Below are 10,410 nucleotides of genomic sequence, written 5' to 3' on the forward strand. Positions count from 1 at the left end.
TGATTGAATTATGTTTTTATATTTAATTTTCAGCTGCTGCCATGTTCTTTTAATGCCTGCAGGATTGCACCTACATGAAAATTAAAATTAGGTTGAATAACATATACTGTTCTTCCAGTTTCACCTCTGATATTATAACAGTTGAGCAAGTTACTTGTATTACTAACTACAAATGACATCTTCAACAGTGTAATTAGATTAATGTCTACTTATTACTAATTACTAAATCCCATATCAACCTCAACCACTTGAACAATACAAGGAGAGACAAGAAACAGCACTTTTAATGCTTTCAAATAAACAATATACAATTGCATGAATTATTTATGAGAATTAAATAAATATGAGAAGGTTATATTAAAAATATACCTTTTAAAAATGTATGTTAAATATACAGAATTGTTCTATAGTCTAATGAAATTACATCAGATTTGACTTTAAATTACAGAAGAATTAAGAGTAATCCCTTTAATTAAAATTACAGTATTAATGTTCTAATACTGTAAAATTACAGTAATAATGTTCGCACTGGTGAGAAATATGAAGAACCTTTTTTTTGTCTGGCGCTGTTGATTGGTGACTCGTAATATCTGTGCTCCATTGATAATGGCTTTTTATAGTTGTGGTGCACGCGCTAAATTCAGAGTCAGTCAACTCAGAGTTGATTGAACTAACTCAATTCAGCTGTTCTGTAACCGAAAACTCAGAGTTTCCCATCTCAGGGTAAGTCAACTCAGAGTTCAAGTTTTAACTCAGAGTTGGTTGAACCTTTTTTTCAAAACAGGCCCCAGATCGAATCCAGTTTGTTCTGATCGACACCCTACTGAGGAAAGCTAGAAATAAACCATCACCTATTACAGTCCAACCTTTTCAATTCTAATATCGAACATGTATAGTTGACCTAAAACCGAATTAAATAGTGCTAACTAAATTAATATTAATGGCTAAATGATGATGTAAACATTCATGTAAGAGTATAAAGTATTGAACTGATTTTCTAAAATGGGCCTCAAAGTATATACAGTTTACAGACCACAGTGTCTATTTTTATATCCCCAAAAGGCGATGTATCCTGGGGGATACAAACATTTACAGGCAGATTATGAAAAAAGTAAAAATTAAATTAATAAAATTTTGACATAAGTGTAATTGTCACACCTGCTGCTGGCTGATCAGTTAAATAGTATTCATTTGAAAAGAAACAAACAGAAACAATCCAGCAAACAAACAAAGATCACTTTCAGGTAGCAACATTAACACAAGACAAAGTACAGAAGCTAACTGAGGGTATAAATACACAGTGGTAAAGAGGGACAGGTGAGACTCTAATCAATTAGGCAATGCCGAATGACAATGGCAACCAAGGAAACAAGAACACACCAGGGCCTGGTTTTTCAAAAGGTTTAATCCGGATAAAGGTTTAATCGCGGTGAGTACATAAAGACATTTTCAATGGATCGCCGATTTCATGAGTCACCATGGAAACCCAGGGAGAAAAAAAGCGAGCTACATACTTAGGTTAAACTGAGTTGGAGGTTTTAATGCTTGCTTATGGAGACTATAAGCCCATTATAAAAAAACAATAAAAAAAAACAATACTGCTGCATCAGCAAAAGAAAGAGAGTTGGCTTGGCAAAAAATAACGGACAGAGTAAATGCACGAGTTTATAAAATTATAAATGGGCTATTTTCCCCTTTCATTGTGACACAAAAATTATTTGGGGCATGTAGTAAAAATAGACAAGTATTTACTTGTTGGCCTCCATACATTTCTTAATATTACAGTAGTAATGCACATAATTGGCTAGTAATATGTTGGCTTATTGTTTTATCAGGTGTAATCCTTCTGGAGCCAGAAGAAGTGTGAGCCAAGTCAAAATGAAACACAAAAACATTCTCCAGCAAGGTAATATTTTCTAAACTTGTTACTGACACCATGTAATTTAGTTTTCTATGTAGCCAATAGAAAGAAGGCTGAGGCCCGTAAAACAGGTGGGGGTCCACCTTTACCTTCCCTCACCCCAGCTGAGGAGCTGGCACTGTCCCTTAATAAAGGGCGACCTGTGGTCGATGGGATTCCAGGGGCAGTTCATCGGACTCAGCTACCAAGACAAGTGGCTTAGTAAAATGTAGGTGTACCATATTAATACTTATGATTTATTGATGTTTTCACTGTTTTTGTCAGAAAATCATCAACATTGTCACCATTTTAAATAGGCATTTTGAATGCATTTTACAGTCATTGATTCACTTGTGCAGTAAGCATGCTGCTTTGACTGCATATTAGATGTTCCTAATGTCCTTCTTTATTAGTTGTATTTGTTTAAGAATATACATTGAGTATTGAATATGCATGATTATCTTATTGGTTTAATTATCTTGCAGTTGCTGATGGCCACATTGTATTATTGGATCCTCCTGCAACACCACACTCTGTCACAGTTGTAAGTGATTTTTGTCTTTAGGTTTCTGTTTGCTAGACCAAGCATCCTTCCTTATTTTCACTGTAGGATGACGATGAAGAGACCACTTCTGCTGTGACAGAAACAGAAAATGTGGGGAGGCCCATGGGTATGGTGCATAGAATGCATTCCCCCTTTTTTACATAAGAGAATAAATAAATTGTCATTGTCATTTTACAGAATATGGCAGGAGATTTGAATACAGATGAGGGTCCATCTACCTCCACACAGAATCTTAGCAGTGTAAGAAATGTTCTGCAGTTCTCCTTCCTCATTTAAATATTTGGTCTGTGTTTGTATTACAGACTTTATCAGTCATGTTTAATTATTCTGTCTTTCTAGTTGCCTGCCAAAGAGCTGTATAAGGTCCACCTTCAAAAGCAAACCAGAAAAAGTGACATGGAGATGGACCTTATACAGCTTCAAATGGAGGAGAAAAGGCTTAACCTAAAAAAAAAGGCCAGACTTGAATTTCTGGAGCACCAGCTTAAGGTGGGAAAAAGTATGTGAACATTAATCTGTCATTGGTTGATGAATGAAATCTAAAGCAATAAATACAAATGTCTTTTGTTACAGGAAATAAAGAAACAATGAACAACACTTGACTGTTAACTGGTTTTAATTAAAATGATTTTGGCAAATCATGTCTCGTACCACCCTGCCATCTCTTTGGTCTACTGGGTTCACTGGGGGTTCCTCTTGGCCATCTTCAAGAGAAGGGGGGGCCCTCTCACCTCTCAGTGTGGCAATGTTGTGAAGAACAACACAAGCAGCTGTGATGTCACATGACCTTTCTGGGTTGACCCTGAACCCACGCAGAAACTGAAACCTTGCCTTCAGGATGCCTATGGTCCATGTTCTGCTGTGGGCCAGGCTCAGGTTCAGGGTAGGGTGTCATCATATATGGCAGACAGGGGTACCCTCTGTCCCCCAGCAAGTAACCACTGAAGTGTCATATAAAGGTAGTTAAAGTGTATAATTGCATAAAAACAAAAAAACAAACAAAAAAAAAAACATTGTGAAAGGCAAAACATACCCTGTTGAAATTTGTGGCACAATGATGACTCCCTAAACATTCTGGCATCATGTACAGACCCTGGCCATTTGGCTTCAACATTAGTGATGAGGTGGGTTGCATCACATATTACCTAGTTAGTGGGGACCAGTACTGAGGGTGATTTAATGGTTTAAACACCCAAACATTTAGCACCCAAAATATCTATTGTCACCTGCACATTGATGCTATGGATTGACTTCCTATTAACATGTATACATCAACATTCATTGACTGAAGGAGCTTTAATGGGAATGTGGGTTCCATCAATGCACCCAATCACATTTGGGAACCCCGAAATTGAAAGTTATATAATTAGAAACTTTTAAAATTATTGTGACTGTCACTGTATACAGTATGGATAGATTAAGTATAGTGCTATGTAACTAAAATGGTCTTTCATAGAATATCATAGAATGGACAAACCTGCCACTCTGTGGAATTCCTCTTTAATGACCCTCAGTGGTTTATGGCCAGGGAACTGCACAAAAGTGTGTAGGAACCGTTTGAGTGCAATGCATACTGTACGAACAGCCCTACACACAGTTGCCTTTCCCACATGCTCTGCATCGCCTATTGTATACAAAAAACTCACCGTCGCAAAAAAGTTAAATAAATGGAGTTAAATATTTAACTCAGTTATCTTCGTTTAATAAATTAACGATTCTTTTGAAAAACGGCAACGCTCCCGCAAATATTCATTTGGATTAGAAAACACATTGATACGTGGTCGTATCACCCTCTCACGGCGGAAAAGAATTCGTATTATCTGTGCTTCCACATCCACTGGATCGTCTTTAAAACGGCACGCCATGCTCAGTAACCTTCTGAAACAAACTAACCGTGGAACATATCCTGCTACCGAGCAGGTTATCTTCAGAGAGTAAGTTCCAATGGTTACATACATACCCAGAAAGTTACCTCCGTTTTTGGAACCGAAAGTTGAGGTTCCCTTACGAGAACGTTCTCTCGTACTGCGTTGAAAACGCTGTGGGAAAACTCCTTTTCTTGAGAATATTGAAGCCTTTATTTTAAAACGCATTGCTGCAGCACATGCGAGAGCTAGAAGCTCGCGAGAGCGTGCTGATTGGCTTGTGCAAAGCAACTGCACGAACCAATGGCGGATCAGCAGAGGAGCGCGGACCAATCGGGGCGCTTGGCACTCTGCCAGAGTCAAGCGCGCGAAACCGCACGTGACTGAAGAGTATAAATACACAGAGAATCCGCCATTTGACAGATTTTATCTCCTTCAGCTTTCGACTCACCTCGTCGCTGATTCTCTCCAGAGTGAAGCCGCTCGTCGTCGAACAGCCTTCCAGCGGAACTGCTTCGCATCTCGGCATCTGCCAAGCTGAGCGTTTCCCTGTGGCATCCGACGAGTATCCTTTTTTCTAACTCAAAAAGAGCATTCTAAGAGAGCAAATCGCTGTTTTCACAGCGCGCGGCGTTGTTTCAAATGCCGCTCACCGTGTGTGACTCATGCGGGGTCTCCCTGCACGCCTCTGACACAAACTCTCCCCGCACGCTTCGCCCGCGCCTTCATCTCCAGTCCTGTTCTCCCAGAGCGACCAACGCCCCTCTTCTGAAGCGGCAGGTCTCGTCTCTTTCGGTCTGTCAGCAGAAGAACTGGACGACGCTGTTTCTATGGCGGCATCTGAAAGTGAGGAATGGTCAGGCTCCGCGGACCCCGCCCCCCTCTCTCAGCTGGATCCCACTGACACTCGAGCGAGCATTGACGCCGAACTCTTCCGTGTCATGTCTCGCGCTGTCGAAGAACTGGGACTCGACTGGCTTTCCCCAGCTGAGCCTACCAAAAGCCGCCTCGACGAATGGTACCTGCCGGGGCGCCAACAGGCCCCTCGTCAACGTGCCGCCCCCTTTATGCCCGAGGTCCATGATGAGCTCACTAAAAGCTGGCGCGCGCCCTTTTCAGCGCGAACGCGCTCTTCAGCTTCTTCAACGCTCTCCTCTGTCGACGGCGCTGAAGAGAAGGGGTATGTTTCTCTCCCTCCATTAGAGGAAGCGGTCGCTGCACACTTATGCCCCCCCACTGCTGGGAGTTGGAGGGCTAAAACCGTGCACCCCTCTAAGCCGTGCAGGACCACTTCGGCTCTCGCCAGCCGCGCTTATGCTGCCGCCGGTCAAGCCGCCTCTGCACTCCACGCTATGGCGACCCTGCAGGTGTTTCAAGCTAAGCTCCTCCGCACTATGGACGAGTCTGGCCCGGACCCAGACACCTTCAAAGACCTCAGGAGTGCTACAGATTTGGCGCTGAGGGCCACAAAGACCACCGCGCAAGCACTGGGCCGCAATATGTCTAGCCTGGTTGTCTTAGAGCGCCACCTGTGGCTTACTTTAACGGAGATCAGGGACGCTGACAAAACTGCCTTCCTCGACTCTCCAGTCTCTCCATCCGGTCTATTCGGCCCTTCTGTAAATGGCTTCGCTGATCGCTTCACGGAGGCTCAGAAAGCTTCAAGTGCTATGAGGCACTTCCTTCCCAAGCGCTCTAGCTCGGTCCAACGGCGCCCCTTTAGAGCACGCCGCGACCGGAAAAGCCCGCGTCTCAAGTTCTCCAGCCCCGCCCCGCGGCTGACACCACTCGACGCCTGAAGCGTGCAAAACGATTCCCGTTTCCCAGGCGCCAGGGCCCTCGACCGAAGCTGACGCTCGACCATGAGCCCAAGAAGCCGTCCTAACCGGCAGAAAAAGGGGTCTATGTCCCACCGCGGCCGGACCAGCCCAGAAGATAGCTCAAGTGCTTCTCACAGCCCCCTCTTCAGTTCAGGCGGCTGGAGCAGCTGTATATGCAGACAATGGGCCCGTCACGTGTTACGCACCCCTGCACCCAAACCCTGTTTTAACAGCGACCCACACAGAGCACAAAACGAGCAAAATTTCTCCCCTGACTTCATATCAGTTCGAGCCCCCGTCTCTGGGCGTTCCAGATATGATGATGCCTCTGGCTCTTCGGACTCTAGCCTGGCATGCTATCCCAGGAGTTTCAGAATGGGTGATAAACATCATAAAGCACGGCTACTCGCTTCAGTTTGGCGCGCTTTCGCGCTGTGGTTCAAACCTCGGTCAGCAGCACACTGTGTCATGTCCTCCGCACCGAAGTACTAAGTCTGCTAGCAAAAGGGGCTATCAAGAGGGTTCCCCCTTCCCTAAGCGTGTCAGGCTTTTACAGCCGTTACTTTCTCGTTCTGAAGAAAGACGGCGGCCTGAGGCCCATTTTAGATCTCAGACATCTGAACAAGGCTCTCATGTCACGGCCGTTCAGGATGCTCACGACCAGACATATACTGGCGCAAATTCGCCCAGGCGACTGGTTTTTCTCAGTAGATCTGAAAGACGCTTACTTTCACATTCAAGTGAATCCCCACCACAGGCCATTCTTGACATTCGCCTTCGAGGGGCAGACATACCAGTACACGATTCTACCGTTTGGACTGGCTCTGGCACCTCGTACATTCACGAAGTGCATGGATGCAGCTCTCTCCCCCCTGAGACAGCGGGGAATGTGCATTCTAAACTACCTCGACGACTGGCTCATTCTGACTCAGTCAGAGGCGGAGTCACATACTCACAAAGCCTGGCTCCTCAGCCATCTAGAATGTCTAGGGCTCAGGGTGAACTTTTCAAAGAGTATTCTGTCACCCAGCCAACGTATCATGTTCCTGGGGACAGTATTCGACTCCGTTCTTATGAGAGCATGGCCCTCCCCGGCCTGTGCTCTATCGATTCAGCGGCTCGCCGCATCGTTCACGGAGGGCTCTCATGCACCCCTCAGAACGTTTCAGAGGATCCTTGGCCTTATGGCCTCAGCATCATCAGTACTCCAACTAGGCCTACTGCGCATGCGTCCTCTTCAGCTATGGCTAGCACCTCGGGTGCCACCCCACGCCTGGCACTCAGGCCGATTGATTATCAAGGTGGATCAGCGCTGTGTTCAAGCCCTGGCCCCTTGGACGAACGCCAGCTGGTTTCAGCAGGGCGTGAGTATGGGGGTGGTCTCCAAGAGGAGGTTGATTTCAACAGACGCTTCCAACTTAGGTTGGGGAGCCCTGTACGAGGGCAGGCCTGCCTCCGGCCTCTGGTCGAGCTCGGAGAAACGCCTACACATCAACTGCCTCGAAATGAGGGCAGTTTTTCTGGCCCTGAAAACCTTCCTCCCATACCTGGCTGGACACCACGTATTGGTCCGGACGGACAACATGTCAGTGGTATCTTACATAAATCGCCAGGGCGGCCTCAGGTCCCGCAACCTGCTTGCCATAGCCACACAGCTACTGTTATGGGCTCACACCAATCTGCGCTCGCTCAGGGCAGCTCACGTGCCGGGCACGTTGAACACAGGAGCAGACATGCTCTCTCGGGGCAGGGTTCCCCCAGAGGAATGGTCTCTCCACCCTCAGACGATTCTCCTACTTTGGGAGGTCTTCAGGAAGGCAGAAGTAGATCTCTTCGCCTCAGAAGACAATCGTCACTGCCCAATCTTCTTTTCAAAGAGCAGGGATGCGTTGGCCCACGACTGGCCCAGCCTTCCCCTCTATGCTTTTCCTCCGGTCTCGATGCTCCCTCAGGTCATCGAACGGATCAGAGACACGAAATGCGCAGTGCTCCTGATAGCTCCTCTATGGCAAACCCAGTCTTGGTTCCCGGAGCTGATACGGCTGTCTGTGACAGACCCTTGGCCAATCCCAGTGAGGCGCGACCTCCTGGCTCAGGCCAGCAGGACTATATGGCATCCCCGTCCCGATTTGTGGGCCCTACACGCTTGGCCACTCAACGGGTACCCCAGGACCTCCCAGAGGGCGTCCTGAACACGATCAGGGAAGCTAGAGCTCCGTCTACCAGACGCCTCTACCACCATAAATGGTCAGTGTTTTCCAGCTGGTGTTTAGCTCGAAACCTCGACCCACACACTTGTGAAATTCCAAGAGTGCTATCCTTTCTCCAGGAGATGCTGGATGCGGGTCGCTCCCCCTCCACTCTCAAGGTATACGTAGCAGCCATTGCTGCACAGCATGTATTGGAAGCCGGAGCCTCCTTAGGAAAATGCGACCTTATAGTTCGCTTCCTTAAGGGCGCCAGAAGGCTTAAACCGCCTCGGCCGCCATCTGTCCCAGCATGGGACCTTTCTTTGGTTCTGCGGGCTCTTAAGGGACCTCCCTTTGAACCACTTCGGTCAGCCGACCTAAAACCTCTCTCCCTGAAAACCGCCCTGCTGTTGGCACTGGCGTCAGTCAAGAGAGTAAGTGACTTACAGGCGCTCTCTACTAGCGCTTCCTGTCTGGAATTCGGCCCCAATGACTCTAAGATCATCCTTAGGCCAAGACATGGATATATTCCTAAGGTGCTCTCAACTCCGTTCAGAGCCCAGGTTATTTCTCTGTCAGCTCTTCCCAGCTCAGAAGAGTTCAGTGATGTTCTCACACTCTGCCCTGTCAGAGCTTTGAGGATTTATTTAGAGTGTTCAGCCTCTTTCAGACAGTCTGAACAGCTTTTTGTTTGCTTCGGGGGCCGAACCAAAGGTCTTCCTGTCACGAAGCTCACGCTGTCCAGGTGGATAGTGGATGCCATTGCTCCGGCCTACACCTCACTGGGCCTTACATGTCCCATAGGTGTTAGAGCTCACTCCACGAGAGGCGTCGCCTCTTCGTGGGCCTGGTCAAGTGGTGTTCCTATCGAAGACATTTGTGCGGCGGCCGGATGGTCCGTCCCGTCCACATTTGTGAGATTTTACAACCTGGAAGTTCCTGCTCTGCAGGCACGAGTTCTCTCTATCTAAGCTCTAGCTCTGCGGACCCAGGCTAGTTTTGACATTCCTTCTGTCACATTTGTGCGATGACCGGCTAGTCTGTTTCGTCCACATTTGTGAAACGTTACAACCCAAAAGTCCCTGCTCCGCAGGTACGAATTCTCTCTAGCTAGGCCCTGGCTCTATGGATCCAGACTAGTTATGAAAATGCCTATGTAGGACGTTATGCGGCGGCCGGCTGGTCTGTTCCGTCCGCATCTTAAACCTCTATGGTACCTGCCTTATAGGCATGAGTAGTCTCTATCTAACGTATGCGGCGGCCGGCTGGTCCGTTCCGTCCGCATCTTAAACCTCTATGGTACCTGCCTTATAGGCATGAGTAGTCTCTATCTAACGCTGGCTCTGTGGACCCAGACTAGTTTTTGACTCAGACACTGGTTGTCATCTCGAGTTGTGGGATTCTTAAGACTGGCCCTTGGCCCAGCTTTATCTGTTTGGATATCTAAGGGCCCGAAGATTCGGTCTCTTTATCCTAGGCTATTCTGTACTTCCTGGAGCTCTCGGTGAGTCAGATTGGCCAAAGACGACAAGCACGGCGTTTTAAATAGTGTTCCCAAAGCGTTTTCTACGCAGTACGAGAGAACGTTCTCGTAAGGGAACGTACTTGGTTACTTACGTAACCTCGGTTCCCTTAGAGATAAGGGAACGAGTACTGCGTTGCCTTGCCGTGCTATTGTCTCTTATGGCAGGTGTCTTTTCGCTTCAGTCGATTTAAACCTGTCAAATGGCGGATTCTCTGTGTATTTATACTCTTCAGTCACGTGCGGTTTCGCGCGCTTGACTCTGGCAGAGTGCCAAGCGCCCCGATTGGTCCGCGCTCCTCTGCTGATCCGCCATTGGTTCGTGCAGTTGCTTTGCACAAGCCAATCAGCACGCTCACGCGAGCTTCTACCTCTCGCATGTGCTGCAGCAATGCGTTTTAAAATAAAGGCTTCAATATTCTCGAGAAAAGGAGTTTTCCCACAGCGTTTTCAACGCAGTACTCGTTCCCTTATCTCTAAGGGAACCGAGGTTACGTAAGTAACCAAGTACGTTATCCACTAACTTACCCTTAAACTTACCCGGGTATG

This window comes from Scardinius erythrophthalmus, assembly GCF_964197995.2.
Source record: "Scardinius erythrophthalmus genome assembly, chromosome: 7".
In the NCBI taxonomy this organism is placed as follows: Eukaryota; Metazoa; Chordata; class Actinopteri; order Cypriniformes; family Leuciscidae; genus Scardinius; species Scardinius erythrophthalmus.